The sequence below is a fragment of the Piliocolobus tephrosceles genome, chromosome 13 (genome assembly GCF_002776525.5).
Source record: "Piliocolobus tephrosceles isolate RC106 chromosome 13, ASM277652v3, whole genome shotgun sequence".
NCBI lineage: Eukaryota > Metazoa > Chordata > Mammalia > Primates > Cercopithecidae > Piliocolobus > Piliocolobus tephrosceles.
The window spans coordinates 94,890,844-94,911,618 of record NC_045446.1 but is presented as its reverse complement, the minus strand read 5'-3'; the positions used below and the strand labels follow the sequence as shown (position 1 = coordinate 94,911,618).

Genomic DNA, 20,775 nt, shown 5'->3' with positions numbered 1-20,775 from the left:
CAAGGGTGCTGAACCAGGAAGAGATGGAGAAAGTAAAACGTGAAAATGCTACGGTCATGGATAAGGCCCGAGCTCTGCTTGACTCTGCTATTCGGAAAGGGGCTCCGGCATGCCATATTTGCATCACATACATTTGTGAAGAAGACAGTCACCTGGCAGGGACACTGGGACTCTCAGCAGGTAAGGGTCAGTGACTCACACGCAAGTTCATGAAGGGTCTATTATTGTGACTACCATGTGATGTCTTTACTAGTCATGTTAAGTTGCAGAAAACTTTCTTATCTCTGGCTTCAGTGCCATATTTCTGTAGCAGGGCCCCTAATGCATGTCCTTTGACTCTCCTTTGTTTCTGTTCCTTCATCCTCAGTGGCCTTCTTCTGATTAAAGTTCATTTCCAGTTCTGAGTATGTGGGTGTTCATTTGTAGAAGGTCATGAGAACTATCTAAAAAGCTTCACGCTATATGTTCCACTGTTACTGGCAAGCCACAATATTTATTGATTGATTTAGTATTTTTGAGTCCAAGGTGCTAGGCTCGTATGCAGTTGTCTGACATGAAGCTTTAAGGTCTGTAATTGAATAGGTTTAATAACTTCTCCTCAAAATTTTGCCCTCTGAGAAGAAGAAATTATATTTCAGAAATGGTGATACACTCAGAGAATATATTGAATAACTATAGAAAAGTAAAGATTTCAAATTGGCTCTTTCCTCCAGTTGCCTCCTTGCATTTTCTTTTGAGTGAGATCAGCCACTTGCCTGTTACCAGGCTGCAGATCATGCTGTGAGGCCTGGACTGCCTCCTCCTGCAGCCCCCTTAGGGCCTGATACGGTGCACAAGAAATGAGCTGGACCAATCTTGTGATCCCTTGGACCTACCACATGGTGAGGATGAGAGTTCTGATGGACTCCTAGTCACTGGTCTCTGTGACACTTCCTAAAGCCATTTCAGAGGGAGATGTTCTTTGAAAGCAAAAGCCTTTTTTCTAATGGTTAGGGGAGTCTTATACCTGTCTAAGCAGACATGGGAGAAGTTTATGTTTTCATCTATGTATAATAAGTATCATATTTTTCTGACAATGTCTCTTCCATTTTATACCCCCCACCACTCTCTAAATTAAAGAACATCTTGAACATTATTTAATGTCATTCAGCCAGGGTTCTGGCATGAAGCTTTAGTGGGGAATGTTGTAAGCATTAAGGTAAAGTTTTCCAGAGATGATAAGTGACTATTTCAGTGTCCTTCTTCTTTTTCTAGGTCCGACATCTGGAAATCACCTTACTACACAAGACTCTCAAGTAGTACTGCTTTCCTTCCTAGGTAATGCTGTTTTTAAAGAAAGAGCATTATTTGAACCCCATCTTCCATGACATTAATGTTGTAGGATGAACCACAGTCAAAGGGGCTATGGAGAATTCCTGTAAAGTGATCATATAATTTTCTTTCTGTAATCTATTCTGCTTTTGTAGAAATTGTACCCGCAGCTTCACTATCTATGTTTATATTAAAAATTCTGAATCTTTATCTCAAATCCTGAACATCAAATAAGTACCATACTTCATTATTTAAGGCTACTGAAATATTCCCTCATATGTCCCAGAGACATGATCATCTAAAGAAGTTTAGAGCTGAACATGCCATTCTTCCACACCTTGCTTCTCTTCCAGTTTTGTGTAACTAGGTTGTTGGTGTCACCATTACTAGTTGTTCAAACCAGTAACTTGAAACTAGTTTTGGCCCCTTTCCTCTTACGCACCTCCAATGTTCAAGCCAAAGCCAAGTTTTATGCATTCTTCTCTCAAATTTGGAACTGTATCTCTCTTTCAACTTCTATTCCATTATTTCATTTATTAAGGTTGAAACTTCTATTTCATTTATTAAGGTTGATTAACTCATGAATGTCTTCTTTTCTTTTATTTTTATTTTTAGACGGAGTCTCACTCTGTCACCCAGGCTGGAGTGCAGTGACACAATTTCGGCTCACTGCAAGCTCTGTCTCCTGGGTTCAAGTGATTCTCCTGCCTCAGTCTCCCGAGTAGCTTGGACTACTGGCACTTGCCACCATCCCCAGCTAATTTTTTAAAAAATATTTTTAGTAAAGACAAGCCTTCACTGTCTTAATCAAGATGGTCTCAATCTCCTGACTTCATGATCCTCCCACCCCAGTCTCCCAAAGATGAATGTTTTCTTAAATGTTTTCCAGCACGGGATACTCACTATATAACTAAATACTGTATTTTCACACACACACACACACACACACACACACACAAATTACCTCAAAAATAACCGATATACTTCTACTTAGTTTTTTTATATTGTTTTCATTCTTCCTTTTGAAACCAAACATTTCTTCAACCAAATTATTATTTTGTAGTTTTCTCCGATACATCCATTCTGATTAGTTCTTCTGTGTCAACACACTTCATGCTGCCTTTATTTATCTAACTGATTGTATAAGTTTCTCAAGCTTGCTTTCAAAATTGCATAATATTTTCTTGACTTAATAGTTTCTAAAAGATACTCCACAGATCTAGAAAACTCATTTCTATCTTGACACAAAGATTATATTAATTTCTCTAACAAGCACATCACATTGTTGGATGGTGTTGAACTTGTGATGAAACAAAAGCCTCAAGGATTTTCTCACATAAACTATGCGAAAACATTTCCTCATATGTCTGTGCAATCAATGTTTAGTGCTATAAATCCATCTAGTGTGCACTTTGATTTTAGCATTTATCATACTATTTTATATACATTCTAGTTCATATATTTAGTAATCTTCTCCTTCCATACATATATATAGTAGGAAGAGATCCTGGAAGACAGGACAAATGTTCATTAAAAAATATTCCTAGTGCTTACTACCATGTCTTTTAAGTAAATACATAAAAAGATAAGAATATCTCTTAAATATTTTCAGTAGACTTAATTAAGACCTCCTACCATTAAATTTTATTCTGTGGTTCAAATCTTTTGAAATAAATTTATATTCTATTTTATCTCACACATTTGATTGGTTGTTGAGTGTTTTATCATGCACGGCCTTGAAAAGCTTTCTTTCTACATTTTTATCTAAAATACTTGTGAAAATACTGATCCTGAAATATGAAAGGAGATCCCTGTATTGCACACCTGGAAATCTCTGACTGGAAATGTATTCCATTAGCAGCGAAATCACTCAGGGTAAAAGATCAGGATCGTCTTCCTAAGAATGCATTTCCACTTTTGTGGCTTCATTCATACGTGAGGCTGTAAAAACCAAAAAGTGGAACAAAGAGGAATGCCAATGTTCATGATGTTCTTTGACTCTTGCAGCTCCTCAGGCAGTGCCAGTGTGTGATAACCCTGCTATGCCTACATCCTCAGGCTCAGGAGGAAGCATCAAGCTTTGCTCTCTAGATGAAGCTAAAACAATATGGAAAGAAAAGTCGACAGAGGTACCACGCTCAGAACACAAGGATAGAATGGGGTGCCAGATATCCTTTAGGCGATTATGAAATGTAGTGACTTTTTCTTAGAGCTATTCTCAATGGAGAATCATAATTCTGCTTCCCTTACTTTAAAAAAAATTCTGTATCCTGGAATCCTAGATTTATAGAAAGAGTTCCAAATTGAATCCCATTCCTGGATAAATAACATCAACAATGGCAGCTATTGAATGTCCTCTGAGAGTAGGCAGTGTTCTAAGCATTTTATACATGATGATACATAATTTTTAACCTTAAAAGTAACCCATTTTAGAGATCAAAAAGCTGAGGCATAGGATTGGTAAATACTTTGTCCAAAGAAAAACAATCAGATATTGAAGCAATCAGTTTTAGAATTCTATCATTCCTGCTTCATAGCTTGTGCGTTTTTCAAATCCTGCCTACCAAGAAAAATGAAGTCAGTAGCTCACCTGCCATCTGGGCCTTTGCAGTTTCTATGCCTACTCTCCAAGTAGCACTTAATTCCGTCCCCCATTTTCAATGTCTAGTCCATGGGATTTAGTATCTTGATACGACTAACAAAGGGAAAATGGTCATAAATTTACCAGGTGAATATTAAATTACAGAGAATAAGTCTATTCATCCAAATTTCATTTCCTACAGATTTATCCAATAATGGACAAGTCAAGCCGCACACGTCTTGCTCTCATTATCTGCAACGAAGAGTTTGACATTCTTCCTAAAAGAACGGGAGCTGAGGTTGACATCGTAGGCATGACAATGCTGCTACAAAATCTGGGGTACAAGGTGGATGTGAAAAAGAATCTCATTGCTTCGGTAAGGTCTATTATACATTAGAGACAATGGTCATGCCCTTCCTATAACTAAATAGTATTAGAAAGCTTGGTTGACCAAGAAATGTAATCTCTTCATAATCTAAAATATAAACTTGCCACGGGAGGGTACTGGATGCTACATGTTCCCTTGTAACTAACTCATTCAGTTCAAGCCTAGCGTAACTTACTTGGGAAGTGGTTTTTGTTTTTTGTTTTTTTCACTCAGTAATGCCACGTTCTCTCTACAAAACTCTGAATGACTTCCTACAACACCTTTCTTTTCCTTTCTCAAAATTAAGACTAAAAATTTTTTGGGCACTCCTTTGTTTGTCATGAAATTCCTTAAGAAATCCTTAAGTATTTACTTATTGGCTTTCCAAGGTGCCATGATAGTTAATTACATAGTCCACAATCAGTGGTATGGTCTCTTTCAGGAAATGACTACAGAGCTGGAGACATTTGCTCGACACCAAGAGCACAAGACCTCTGACAGCACCTTCTTGGTGTTCATGTCTCATGGTATCCAGGAAGGCATCTGTGGAATGAAATACTCTGAGCAAGTACCAGATGTATTACAACTCAATGCAATCTTTGAAAAGTTGAATACCAGGAACTGCCCAAGTTTGAAGGACAAACCGAAGGTGATCATCATCCAGGCCTGCCGTGGTGGTGAGTGCTGAGGTCTTTGAGAACACCAGACATTCTAATACTGTCCTCATCTGTATGCATCCAAGAATTTTCAGTTTATGTCTGTTTCTTAATGTCAAGGAACACGTATGGTCAGTACTCAAGTGTGGCTTCTGTTAATTGTATGAATGGTGGGTAGATATTTGTTTTATCTTCAAGTCTGAGACTTTGATGTTTGGTTGCTTTTAAATGTGTTTGAGGGTTGGAAGAAATAAAAATTTTTGAAAAGATTGTTACTTGGATGTATGTGTGTATATGCACGTGAATTTAATGACAGAGCAAATACACTGATAAATATGATTGAACAGAGGCTAAGAGGAGAACATTGTCCTCTCAGTCATTGGTAATAGTAGCAAACCAAATTTTATCTTTCCAGGTAAATATGGTGTGGTGTTGGTAACAGATTCAGTATGAGCCTCTGAAAATATAACTTTACCAACTCTAGGAGATTTTGAGGATGATGCTATTAAGAAAGCCCACATAGGAAAGGATTTTATTGCTTTCTACTCTTCTACATCAGGTAAAAAGTTTCTTGTATACAGAACATCTTTGTGGGGGTTATCAATGCAAAAACTCACAACCACCCACTAGAGGGTAGATACGTGTGTGAAACTTTAGATTAGATTTTTGAACACAAATTAAAACTTTGTTCCAAGTTATACACACAATTCCCTTTATCCACAGAGAGCAAGGAAGCATATCTTTTCATTGAGTTAGTAATTAATGAACTCCTCTCTGTTGCAAAATATTTTAGAACCGTGAGTGATAACAGAGAATTAAATGGAAGAAGATCTCTGCTGCAGTAGATTAGAATCTGACTCTGCATAGAAAAGGTCTGCCATGTTGAGATAATTCAATGGACCAGTTGGCCCAGACATTAAGTATTCATAGGAGAAGATTAAGATCAGTGTTCAGAAAATTAGAACAGCAAGCGAGGCACTTTGGGGCCCTAAATTAAAGTGGGTTTTACTTAGAAGCATGAAATGTATAAAGCAGAATAAAAATGCATTATTCTAAAGGTATGCTTTGCAGTAAGAATCTTGCTATTCTTGACTGATCTAGTCATTTAGTACTTTGTAAACTAGCTCCACTAGTTCCTCCCAGGGCTTTCTTTGAATTGCTCACAAATATATAAGAATATAAATATCAATTTTCTAAGGATTGAATAATATATGTGAAATATTGCTCATGTCACAGAATGAAGTACACATTAAAGAACTGGTATTATTTAAATAGTTTTTGTTTTATAACTTAATTACTTTTTTTTAGCAAGTTTTAAATAAAAATAACTTGAATGCTTTTATCCACTTTGTATGACAGTTTCCTGAGAGGACTCACATTGTCTTGGTCACCTCTGGCCCAAAGGTCCTGCCTCTGTTCAAGTAGTTACATTTTCTAAAATGTTCTATAAAATGAGATATTTTCTTTCAGAAGAAGCTTGGTTTTTTATTGTTTTGAACATGCCCTGATGTACAACTCAATAAGATTTTTTTCAGTGATCAAAAACAATGACAAGACAAACACACAAAAAATACATTTCCAGCCTGACTACATATAGTAGACTTTAACATTAGACAGAACTGTTCTTTAACATCCTTTGATCCCAGCCTTCCACATGACATGCACCACTCTCTATGTAGCTCTTTGTAAGCCCCTGGCTTCTCATCATCAATCTTGCTGATTTCTGTGTTTTTCTTTTCTTTCACTTTCCTTACTCCTCCTTTCCATATGACTGTCAGAAACTCCAACTCAGTTATTTATAACTCCCATATTAAGCCTAGCTCCACATTCTACTGTGCAAATCCCAAATGTATCATCGTGCTCTTCTGAGGAAAAATAACTATCTACTTCCTTAATTTCACAAAACATTTGCAGAGATACCTGTCTCCACTCTATCTCTTACCTACTTCCTTCAACCAAGATAGCTGTGGTTCTAAATAGAATTTTATTATTAATGTACATTTTATGACCATTATAATTGGCTGAAATGTGTCATTAAATAATGTATCTGTGATTATACACAGAGCTATTGCTACTGCTTTTCTCTTATCCCTTCCTTTGTATAATTTTCATATATTCATTACTTCTGTGTCTACCATGTAATAAATTAATATTGTTTTCTTTAATATTTCTCTTCTTCATAAGAACTTATTCTCCATTATCATGTGATCATTCTCTTATTGACTCTTCCTAGATTTCTACTTTTGTTCTGTTTTATGATTTGTATAGTTAACTCTTTGTATGTAAATATCTTACTGTCATTGTTAGTAAATTTTAAATAAAATTTTATGTAAAGTACATAAATTGAGAATTTATTAACATAATTTCCCTGTATAGACTGAGTATTACATGTTCTCTGTTAGCTCAGACACTTGTGTAGCCTCAGATATCTCCTGTGTATGAAATTATTACCGTTCCCTGTATAACTGAGTCTATTACATGTCAGAATGGACAATTAACTTAAATCACAGTCAGTAACGCCACTTTGGGGATGCACATTTAAACATTTCTTTTCCAAATCCCAATTCCTTCCCTTGACCCCATTCTGCCTTTTCCTAATGCTCTACTAAATTTACGACTTTTTGAACTCAGGGACTAGGCCACGTTAATACCTCCACCATATACAGCACCCTTTAGAGGATCAGTAAAAATATACTCACTGAACTTCAAATATATTCACTAAAAAATACAATGAAGTGTATGGAAAATAGATGAATTCCAAAATATGCCTGGAGCAGAAATACTAGGGTTTCTTGTCTTTCTTCAGGCAAGAGTCAATCATGAGATTTAACACGTGCTTTATCAACAGATAATGTTTGTTGGAGACATCCTGCAAAGCGCTGTTTTTATTATGAGACTGATTGAACATCTTCAAGAATATGCCCGTTCTTGTGATGTGGAGGAAATTTTCCACAGGTAGGGCTCTAGTGGATGCTATTTTCACTGTACTTCCCTGAATGCTTGACTATTGCAATTGGAAGCATAGAAAGTAGATCCAGACATGTTTATCTTCCAATAATGCCCTTCTTTCCAAAAAAGTTTTGAAGTTCTTTGGAGAGTGAAAAAGCCTGGGAGCCAGATCCAATCTGTTAAGACCAACAACCTCAATAAAACAATCATTTAGTTTCACCCATCTCCTGCCCTGCAGAGACAAATGAATGGACTCTAATTTCCCTCTGTCTCTCATGGGTATTAGATCCAACCACAGATTTAAAAACCCCCGAGGATAGTGATTCAGTGCTTAGGTAACCACATGGCTATACTTGTTGCAGATACAAGTTCTTTTTGTTTTCGTAACTTACTTAACTATATTTGTTGTAGTCTTTTTGGCACAAGTCAATAATCTTTTCAGAAAAACAGGTCCCCAAGACTGTCCTTTCTCTCTTAGGTTCAACTTTCATTTGAGCAGCCAGATGATAAAGCACAGATGCCCAGCACTGAAAGGGTTACTTCAACAAGATGTTTCTACCTCTTCCCAGGACATTAAAATAAGGAAGCTGTATGAATGTCTCTAGACCGTTATGTGTATATGGTCGGGAGTGTGGGAAGGTTGAGAGAAGTGTACTGAAAGTCCATTTTAGTCAAGGACTCTAGGTCTACAGGTTGAGAATTTTTAATCCAAAAATTTGAATTTTGAAATGTTCTAAAATCCCAAACTGTGTGAGTGCCCACATGATATTCAAAGGAAATGCTTATGGAAGCATTTCACATTTTAGTTTTTTGGAATAAGGATGCTAAGCTAGTAATTATAATGCAGATATTCCAATATACAAAAATATCTGAAATTCAAACTACTTCAGGTAGCATGCATTTTGGGTAAGGGATAATCAAGCCATAGCATAATATACAGAAAATACTGAAGTAATGCCTTTCTTCTGGTCAGTGCAGAGCATGTTGCTCTTCTCCCAAAGTTTTTCTTTTTTTCTTTTAGACCCTTTCTGAGGGTCACTTAGAAGTGGCCATAAGTCTATGAAGGCTGACTCTTAGATGTTTCTCCCCTTGACCTCAGCAGGATAAGATTTTAAAATAGTATGTGGCCTTTCCTTTTAAGATTGCATATGTTCCTATTGGTGGTATACCTTTATAACTTACATTTCTTTTAGCAAAATCCTCTTTTATGTTTTTTTTTTTTTTTTTTTTTTTCCCATAGGAAACCAAGAGTTCCTTCATTCTGTAATGGTTTTTGGAATTATATCTGCTTAAAAATAGACTTCTTTGAACATTTTCATAAATCTGATATAAAAGTAAAAATGTGTCCTCAGTTTTATTCCACATTGGAGAAACAGGGGTTGGAAATCAAAGGAAGTACTGAGTTTAGAATGCTAGACTTAATCCACAAGACCTGAACTGGCTATTGGCACCATTTTTCCATTCAAAATACCATTTGCTGCTGGGTTGCAGACACAAATTACAAATTAGGGATGCAGATAAAAATTACCACAGGTACCGGACTTCAAAAAATTTAGAGCTCAGCAGGAGACATGGACAGAAGATGAATAGTTATGATAGTGACACTGCAGTGTGATAAGGGGCTTTTCCCAAATCCCACAGTTTACTGCTGACAAATCCATGAAGAGAACCTGCAGATTTCTACTCTTTGTTAAGGTATTTAAGAGAGAGAAAATAAATTTTGAATTAACTCTAGACCCTCAATAGTTCACAGACTTCTTGAAAAGGTAAGACGGCCATCAGAAACGAAACACTTGGCAGATGGTGCATGACACCCTGAAGAAACTCTAGGATGCATGGTATGCACAGTGAAGTCCCTGCATGGTACAGAGAAAATGAGTTTGGGATGAAGTCACTCACTCAGGGATGTCAAGATTTAGGAAGGATTGGAAGAACTACACTTTCACCTGCAGATATGAGCCTTTTCTAATCTTTATCCTATTAAATCAAAGTGAATATCTGACCCTTTAAAAACCTTTATAGTTGAACACATTACAACCCCCGCCTTGTTTTTCGCCTTTTATTAACTGTTTGTCTGGGCATATATTTTCTGTACTATCGTGAATGTTTTACTACAACCTAAGACTACATCTGTGATCAGTCTTTGCTCAGAGAATATCAAAAAGTAGAAGTAAATTGTCACTCTCAGTAAAAATTAACTGTTAAGGCAATCTTAAGCAGTTGAAGGAAAGCATTCCAGGGAGTAAGGGGATTCCTTCAGAACCCTCTCCAATCAAAGGGTAAGATTACAGGGAGATGTAGAGGGGAGGCAGCGTCATGATTCCTCAGCACAGTTTAAACTGTTGCAGGTGCCAATACTTTTTGTTTTTGTCATTTATTTTGCTGTATTTGTTGCAGTTTTTCTGGTTTAAGATTTTACATCACAAAAGGTCCACAGACTTTCTCTTTTTGGGTCCAATTTTCATTTGAGCTTCCAGATGGTAGGGCACAGATGCTCATCACTGAGTGACATTGACAAGATGTTTCTATCTCTTCCTAGGACGTTAAAAGAAGTAGGTTGTATGAATGTCTGTGGGCAAATGTCTGTATGTTTGTGTTTGGGATTTCAAGAAGTTGGAGAGGAGTACTGAAGCTCCATTCTGGTCAAGGTATGTAGTTCTAAATATGTTACTCTTCATCCAAAATTTCAAAAACTGAAATCCTCCGATATCTACATTCTTTCCTATTACCTCCCATTTTTTTTTAATCAAAAAGAGACATGGAAAAGTCCCCAGTAATTGCTAGTTTAAATTTCTTCATTCCATTAAACTGTAAGAGTATCTCCTACTGATATTGATTTTTTAAATATAATTCCGACTTTTATTTTGCTTCAAGGGATACATGTGCACGTTTGTGAACTAGGTATATTGCATGATACTGTGATTTTGGTGACAATTGTTCCTCTCATCCAAGTTGTGAGCATAGTACACAATAGTCAGTTTTTTGACCCTTGACCCTCTACCTCCATCCTCCGTCTTATTGACCCCAGTGTTCATTGTGCCCAGTTGTATGTCTGTGTGTACCCAATGTGATTATTCTGTTTCTGTGCCCATTAACATTCCCAAAATTCCCCCACACCACACAATGCTTCCCAGCCTCTGGAAATAATTCTTCAACTCTCTGTTTCGTTGAGTTCAAATACTTGAAACTTTAGCTCCAACAAATAAGTTTGATTTGCATTTCCCTAATAATAATGTTGTGCACCTTTTCATATACCTGTTTGGCATTTATATGTACTCCTTTCAGAAATGTCTATTCAGATCTTTTGTCCATTTTTAAATCAGAAGATTAAAATTTTCTCCTACAGAATTGTTTGAGCTCCTTATGTATTCTGGTTTGTAATCCCTTATCAGTTGGATAGTTTGCAACTTTTTTGCTCATTCTGTGGGTTTTTTCTTTACTTTGTTAATTGTTTCCTTTGCTGTGCAGGTTTTTAACTTGAGGTAATCCCATTTGTCCATTTTTGTTTTGGTTGCTCATGCTTCTGGAGTGTTGCTCAAAAAATCTTTGCCCAACCCAAAGGACTGGAGAGTTTCTCCATTTTTTATAAGAGTTCCATAGCTTGAGGTCTTTGATTTAAGTCTTTGATTCATTTTGTTATGATTTTTGTATATGACAGGAGGTAGGCGGTCTACGTTCATTCTTTTGCATATGGATATCCAGTTTATTTTCAGTACCATTATTAAAGAGACTATCCTCCTACCAATGTATTTATGTTCTTAGCACCATTGTCAAAAATGAGTTCACTGTAGATGTATGGATTATCTCTGGGTTTTGTAATCTGTTCCATTGATTTATGTGTCTGTTTTTATACCAGTACTATGCCATTTTGATAACTACAGTTCTGCAGTGTAATTTAAAGTCAGGTAATGTGATTCTTACAGTTTTTTTCTTTTTCCTCCGGGTACCTTTGGCTATTTTAGATCTTCTGTGGTTCTATGTACATTTTAGGATTTCTTTTTATTTTATTATTTCTGTGAAGAATGCCAATGTTATCTTTATAAGGACTGCATCGAATCTATCAATTGCTTTATGTAGTAGAGACATGTTAACAGTATTGACTCTTCCAATACATAAACAATTTTAAAAAGTTTTGCATCCTCTTTAATGTCTTATGTTAATGTTTTATAGTTTTCATTGCAAGGATCTTCTATTTCTTTGGTGGATGTAATTCCTTGGTATTTAATTTTACTTCTAGCTATTGTATATGGAATTATTTTCTTGATTTCTTTTTCAGATTGCTTACCATTGACATATGGAAATGCTACTAAATTTTGTACATTAATTTTTGTATCTTGCAATGTGTCTGAATTAGTGTATCAGGTTTAAGAGTTTTTTATGGCGTCTTTAGGGTTTTTCATATATAAAATCACATAATCTGCAAACAAGTATAATGTGACTTCTTCCTTTTCAATCTGGATGCACTTTATTTCTTTATCTTGTCTAATTGCTCTGCCTAGGACTTCCAACAGTATGTTGGACAACAGTGTTGAAAGTGGACATCCTGATCTTAGAGGAGAGGCTTTTAGTTTTTCCCCACTAAGTATAAAACTAGCTGTAGATCTGTAGTATATGACTTTTATTATTTTGAAGTATATTCTTTCTGTGTCACTCAGTTGTTGGTGTCACCATCACTAGTTGTTCAAAGCAGGAAATTGAAACAACTCATCTTGGCCCCTTTCATGTCAAGCACCTCCAATATTCAAGCCATGGCCAAGTGTTATGCATTCTTCTCCCAAATTTGGAACTGTATCTCTGTTTCTACTTCTATTGCATTAAAAAATCCCTATTCATCAAGGGCCCTCTTAAAATAAAAAAAAAAACAAAAACATATTTTTAAAAGCAATTTGGAAGCTAAGAATGCAAATTTTTTAAATCAAGTTCAGGTATTACTCTATTGAATGTATTAAGGTTGATTAACTCATGAATGTTTTCCTAAATATTTTACAGCATGGGATACTCACTATATAACCAAATACTGTATTTTCACTAAGAAAATTGCCTCAAAAATAACCCATATATTTCTACTTAGTTTTTTTATATAGTTTTCATACTTGTTTATGAAGAAACAAAACATTTCTTGTATGAAATTATTATTTTATAGTTTTCTCCAATATATCCATTCTAATTACTTCTTGCCCATGTCACCACACTTCATGCTACCTTTATTTATCTAACTGATTGTATAACAGTTTCTCAAGCTTGTTTTCAAATTAAATATTATTTTCTTGAGTTAATGTTTTCTGAAAGACACTCTAGAAATCTAGAAAACTTATTTCTATCTTGAAACAAAGATTACATTAACTTCTTTAACAAGTGCATCACATTGTTGGTTGGTGTTGAAACTGTGATGAAATAAAAGCCTCAAGGATTTTTCCACATGAACTCTGTGAAAACACTTCCTACTATGTCTGTGCAATGAATGTTTAGTGCTGTGAATTCATCTAGTGTGCACCTTGATTTTAGCATTTATCATTCTAGTTTGAATATTTAATAATCTCCTCCTTCCATACGTATGCATAGTAGGAAGAGATCCTGCAGGACAGAACAAATGTTCATTAAAAATATTCCTAGTGCTTACTACCATGTCTATTAAGTAAATAAATAAAAAGATAATCATATCCCTTAAAATTTTTTGGTAGATTTAATTAAGACCTCCTCCCATTAAATTTTATTCTATGGTTCAAATCTTTTGAAATAAATTTATATTCTAACTATTTTATCTCACACATTTGATTGTTTTCTGAGCATTTTTTCATGCATGGCCTTGAAAAGCTTTCTTTCTACATTTTTTTCTAAAATACTTGTGAAAATACTGATCCTGAAATATGAAAGGAGATCCCTGTATTGCACACCTGGAAATTTCTGGCTGGAAAGTATTCCATTAGCAGTGAAATTACTCAGTGGTGAAAGATCAGGATTGTCTTCCTAAGAATGCATTTCCACTTTTGTGGCTTCATCCTTAGGTGAGGCTGTAAGAAACACAAAGTGAAACAAAGAGAGATGCCAATGTTCATGATGTTCTTTGACTCTTGCAGCTCCTCAGGCAGTGCCAGTGTGGAGCAACCCTGCTATGCCTACATCCTCAGGCTCAGGAAGAAGCACCAAGCTTTGCTCCCTAGACGAAGCTAAAAGGATATAGAAAGAAAAGTTGACAGAGGTGCCATGCTCAGAACACAGGGATAGAGTGGGGTGAAAGATATACTTGAGGCAATTATGAAATGCAGTGGCTTTTTATTAGAGTTGTTCTCAATGGAGAATCATACTTCTGCTTTCCTTACATAACAAAAAGAAAAAACCTGTATCTTAGAATCCCAGGTTTATAGAAAGAGTTCCAAATTGGATCCAATTCCTGTGTAAATAACATCAACAATGGTAACTATTGAATGGTCACTAAGAGTGGGCAGTGTTCTAAGCATTTGGACATGATAATACATAATGTGTAACCTTAAAATAATCCATCTTGGAGATCTAGAAGCTGAGACATGGGGTTGTTAAATATTTTGCCCAAAGAAAAACAATCAGAAATTGGACAACCAGTTTTAGAATTCAGTCATTCTCGCTTTAGAGCTTGTGCATTTTTCAAAATCCTACCTATCAAGAACAATGAAGTCAGTAGCTCACCTGCCACCTGGGCCTTTGCAGTTTCTATGTCTACTCTCCAAGTAGCACTCAATTCTGTTCTGCATTTTCAATGCATAGTCCATGGGATTTGGTATCCTGATAGGTCTAAGAGAGGGAAAACGGTCATAAACTTACCAGGTGAATATTAAATTACAGAGAATAAGGCTACTCATCCAAACTGCATTTCCTACAGATTTATCCAATAATGGACAAGTCAAGTCGCACACGTCTTGCTCTCATTATCTGCAATGAAGAGTTTGACAGTCTTTCTAAATGAGTGGGAGCTAAGGTTGACATCATAGGCATAACAATGCTGCTACAAAATCTGGGGTACAAGGTGGATGTGAAAAGAAATCTCACTACTTTGGTAAGGTCTATTATACCATAGAGACAACGGTCACGCCCTTTGTGTAACTAAATAATATTAGAAAGCTTGGTTGTAGGACCAAGGAATATAATCTTTTGATTATCTAAAATATAAACTTCCCATGGGAGGGTGCTGTATGCTACATGTTCTCTTGAAACATCAGAGTCATTCAGCACGAGTCTCATTTAACTTAGTGGTGAATTTTTTTTTAATTCAGTAATGCCACGTTCTCTCTACAAGATAACTCTGAAAGACTTCCTATGGCACCTCCCTTCACTTGTCTCAAAATTATGACTAAAAGGTTTTTTGGCACCCCATTGTTTGTCATAGAATTCCTTAAGAAATCCTTAAGTATTTATTTATTGGCGTTCCAAGGCACCATGAGAGTTAATCACATAGTCCAAAATCAGCAGTATGGTCTCTTTCAGGATATGACTACAGAGCTGGAGGCATTTTCTCGCCGCCAAGAGCACAAGACCTCTGACAGCACCTTCCTGGTGTTCATGTCTCATGGTATTCGAGAAGGCATTTGTGGGAAGAAATACTCTGGGCAAGTCCCTGATGTATTACAACTCAATGAACTCTTTAAAATGTTGAATAGCAAGAACTGCCCAAGTTTGAAGGACAAACCGAAGGTGATCATCATCCAGGTCTGCCGTGGTGGTGAGTGCTGATGTCTTTGAGAACACCAGACATTCTAATACTGTCCTCATCTCTATGCATCCAGGAATTTTCAGTTTATGTCTGTTTTTTAGTGTCAAAGAACACATATTGTCAGCACTCATCTTGTGGCTTCTGTGAATTTTATGACTGGTTGGTAGATATTTGTTTTATTTTCAATCCGGAGACTTTGATGTTTGCTTGTTTTTAAAATTTGTTTGAGGGTTAGAAGAAATAAGAATTAGAAAAGATTGTTACTTGGATGTATGTGTGTATGTGTGTGTGAATTAATGATAGAGTAGATACATTGACAAATATGATTGAACAGGGCTAAGAGGAGAACATTTTCTTCTCAACCATTGGTAGTAGTAACAAACCAAATTTGTCTTTTCAGAGAACTGTGGTATGGTGTTGGTAAAAGATTCAGTAGGAGCCTCCAAAAATATCCAACTCCAGGAGATTTTGAGGATGATGCTATTAAGAAAGCTCAGATAGAGAAGGATTTTATTGCTTTCTGCTCTTCCACATCAGATAACAGGTTTCTTCTAGACATGATATCTTGGTGGGGGTTAGCAATACAAAAACTAACAACCACCCACTAGAGGCTAGATAGCTGTGTGAAACTTTAGATAAAATTTTTGAACACAAACTTCAGCTTTGTTCCAAGTTATACACACAATTCCCTTTATCCACAGAGAGCAAGTAAGCATATCTTTTTACTGAGTTGGTAATTCATGAGCTCCTCAATGTTGCAAAATATTTTAGAACTGTGAGCAATAACAGAGAATTAAATGGAAGACGATCTGTGCTGTAATACATTAGAATCTGACTCTGCATAGAAAAGGTCCACCATGTTGAGATCATTCAAGGGACCAATTGGGCCCGACATCAAGTATTCATAGGAGAAGGATAGGAGCAGGGTTCAGAAAAGTAGAACAGCAAGCAAGGCACTTTGGACCCCTAAATTAAAGTGGGTTTTACCTAGAAGCATGAAGTATGTAAAGCAGAATATATATGCATTATTTTAAGGGTATGCTTTGCAGTAAGAATCTTGATCTTATTGATTGATCTAGTCATTTACTACTTTGTAAACTAGATCCACTAGTTCCTCCCTGGACTTTCCTTGAATTGCTCACTAATACATATGAATATAAATATCATTTTTCTATGGATTAAATAAATTAATATGTGTGAAATATCACACATGACACAGAATGAAGTACACATTAAGAACTGTATTATTTAAAATGTTTTTATTTTGTAACTTAATTCTGTTACTTTTCTTAACAAAGTTTAAATAAAAATCACTTGAATGCTTTCAGCCATCTTGTGTGGCAGTTTCCTGAGAGGACTCGCATTCTCTTGGTTGCCTCTGGCCCAAAGGCCCTGCATCTGCTCAAGTGGTTAAATTTTCTAAAATATTTTGTACAACGAGATACCTTCTATCGGAAGAAGCTTGGTTCTATATTGTTTTGAACATGTCCTGATGTAGACCTCAATAATACTTTTTCAATGATCAAAAACAATGAGACACAGAAAAAAGCATACATTTCCAACCTGAGTACATATAGTAGAATTTAACATTAAATCTAACTGTTCTTTAATATCCTTTGGTACCAGCATTCCACATGATATTCACAGTTCTCTCTATAGCTCTGTATATAGCTCTTCTCCAAATCCCAATTCCTTTCCTTTACCCCATTCTGCCTTTTTCTAACTCTCTAGTAAGTTTACAACTGTTTGAACTCAGGGACTATGCCACGTTAATACCTGCACCGTATACTGCACTCTAGAGAATCAGTAAAAATATACTCACTGCACCTCGAAAGCATTCACTAAAAATTACAATGAAGTGTATGGAAAATAGATGAATTCCACAACACGCCTCACCTGGAGCAGAAGTACTAGGGTTTCTTCTCTTTCTTCAGGCAAGATCTAGTCTTGAGATTTGAAATGTGCTTTATCAACCGATAGTGTTTCTTGGAGATATCCCACAAAGGGCTCTGTTTTTATTATGAGACTCACTGAACATTTGCAAGAATATGCCTGTTCCTGTGATGTGTAAGAAATTTTCTGCAAGGTAGGGCTCTACTGGATGCTATTTTCACTCTACTTCCCTGAATGCTTGGCTATTGCAATTGGAAGCATAGAAAGCAGGTCCAGACATGTTTATCTTCCAATAATATCCTTATTTCCAAAAGAGTTTTACAGTTCTTTGCAGAGCGAACAAGCTGGGAGTCAGATCCAATCTGTTAAGACTCATAGCATCAATAAAACAAAGATTTAGTTTCACCTTCCTCCTGCCCTGCAGAGACAAATGAGTGGACTCTAATTTGCCTGTGTCCCTCATGGCTATTAGATCCAACCACAGATTTAAAAATTCCCAAGGAGGGTCATTCAATGCTTAGATAAGCACATGGCTATACTTGTTGCAGATACAAGTACTTTTTGTTTTCTTCACTTATTTTGCTATATTTGTTGTAGTCTTTTTGGCATGAGCCATCAAACTTTTCAGAAAAACAGGTCTCCAGATTTTCCTTTCTCTTTTGGGTTCGACTTTCACTTGAGCAGCCAGATGATAAAGCACAGATGCCCAGCACTGAAAGAGTGACTTGACAAGACATTTCTAGCACTTCCCAGGACATTAAAATAAGGAAACTGTATGAATGTCTGTGCACAGGTATGTTGGGAGTGTGGGAAGATTGAGGAAAGTGTACTGAATGTCCATTTAAGTCAAGAAGTCTGGGTCTACAGGCTGAGAATTTTTAATCCAAAAATTTGAAATTTGAAATCCTCTAAAATCCAAAACTGTGTGAGTGCCCACATGATATTCAAAGGAAATGCTATAGAATCATTTCAAATTTGAGGTTTTTGGATTAAGGATGCTAAACCAGTTAGTATAATGCAGATATTCCAAATATACAAAAATATCTGTAATTCGAAATACTTCTGGTAGCATGCATTTTGGATAAGGGATCATCAATCCGTGGTGTAATATACAGAAAATACTGAAGTAATGCCTTTCTTCTTGTCAGTGTAGAGCACGTTGCTCTTCTCCCAAAGTTTTTCTTTTAGACCCTTGAGGGTCAGCTGATACTGACCTAGAAGTGGCCATAAGTCTATGAAGGCTGACTTTTAGATGTTTCTTCTCTTCACCTCAGCAGGGTAATATTTTAAAATAGCATGTGGCCTTTCCTTTTAAGATTGTGTATGTTCCCATTGGTGGTAAAACTTTATAACTTACATTTCTTTTAGCAAAATTCTCTTTCATGTTTTTCTTTTTCCCATAGGAAACCAAGAGTTTCTTCATTCTGTAATGGATTTTGGAATTATGTCTTTTTACTAATAGTCTTTTTCAACATTTTAATAAATATGGAATAAAAATAAAAATGTGTCATCAGTTTTCTTCCACACTGGAGAAATGGGGTTGGAAATCAGAGGGAATGTTGAATTTAGAATGTTAGACTTCATTCATGAGACCTGAACTGGCCATTGGCATGATTTTTTCATTCAAAAAACCATTTTCTGTGCTTTCTGCTTTTACGGGTGTAGATACAAATTACCATAGATACCCGACTTCAAAAAATTTAGAGCTCAGCAGGAGAGATGGGGAGAAGACAGACAGTTATGACAGAGACAGTGCAGTTTAATAAGGAACTTTTCTCAAATCCCACAGTTTACTACTGACATATCCATGAACAGAACCTGCATATTTCTACCCTTTGTTAAGGTATTTAAGAGAGAGAAAGTAAATTTTGAATTAACTCAAGACCCTCAGTAGTTCACGGACTCCTTGAAAAGGTAAGACGGCCATCAAAAATGAAGCACTTGGCAGATGGTGCATGACACCCTGAAGAAACTCTAGGATGCATGGTGTGCACAGTGAAATCCCTGCATGGTGCAGATAAAATGAGTTTGGGGTGAAATAATTCACTCAGGGATGTTAAGATTTAGGGAGGATTGGAAGAACTACTGTTTCACTTGCAAATATGAGCCTTCTCTAATCTCTAACCTGTTAAGTCAAAGTGAATATTTGACCTTTTAAAAACCATTATAGTTGAACAAATTACAGTTTCTTTTTTTTCTTTTTTCTTTTTTTGGCCTTTTATTAACTGTTGGTCTGGGCATGTGTTCTCTGTGTTATCATGCATCTTCTACTACAACCTGAGACTACATCTGTGATCAATCTTTGCTCAGAGAATATCAATAAGCAGAAGTGAATTGTCAACCTCAGTAGAAATTAACTGTTAAGGCAATCTTAGGCAGTGGAAGGAAAGCATTCCTGGGAGTAAAGAGATTCCTTCAGAAAGATCTCCAATCAAAGGGTAAGATGACAGGGAGATGTGGAGGGGAAGACACCATCATAATTCCTCAGCATAGTTTAAACAGAAAATACATTTATTGAATAGATGATCATTTCCTCATTTCTTTTTCGTTGTTGTTTTTGGCTTTGTTAAATATCAGTTGGTTACAGGTGTGTGGTATTATTTTGTAGTTCTCTACTCTCTTCCATTGGTCTATGTGTCTGTTTTTTGTACCATTACCATGCTGTGGGGTTACTGTAGACTTGAGTAGCTTGAAGTCCAGGATTGTGGTGACTGCATCTTTGTGAAAAGGAGTTTGGAGATATACCAAAGAACTAAAAACGGAACTATCATGTGATCAAGCAATCCCATTACTGGCTAAATTCCCAAAGGAAAATGTACTGTACTATCAATAAGACACATGCTTTCAGATGTTTGTCACAGCACTATCCACCACAGCAAAATCATAGAATCAACCCAGGTACCCATCAGTAGTGGATTGGAAAAAAAAATTGAATTGTGTTACATATCTGCCATGGAATAGTACATAGACATATAAATGCAAATCTTGTTCTTTGCAGCAACATGGATGCAACTGGAGCCCATTACCATAAGCAAATTAACACAGAAACAGAAAACCAAGTACCACATGATCTGACTTATAAGTGGTAGCTAAATAGTAGGCATGTATGGACATAAAGATGGAAATAATAGACACAGGGAGCTACTAGAGGAAAGAGTGAAGGAGAAGGGCAAGAGCTGAAAAACTACATACTGGGTGCTATTCTCACTACCTCGGTGAAGGGTTAAATCATACCCCAAAACTCAGCATCACATAATATACTCTTTTAACACACCTGCATGTGTACCCCGAATGTAAAAAAAAAAAAAACAATTGAAATGAAAAAAGCAAACAA

The 20,775-nt window shown here is 36.1% G+C and overlaps 1 pseudogene; it reads left to right on the top strand.

Moving 5' to 3' along the window:
• The window catches only part of LOC111540084, a 19,718-nt pseudogene extending 789 nt beyond the window's left edge, over nucleotides 1–18,929 (top strand).
• Nucleotides 18,930–20,775: the final 1,846 nt, after the last annotated feature.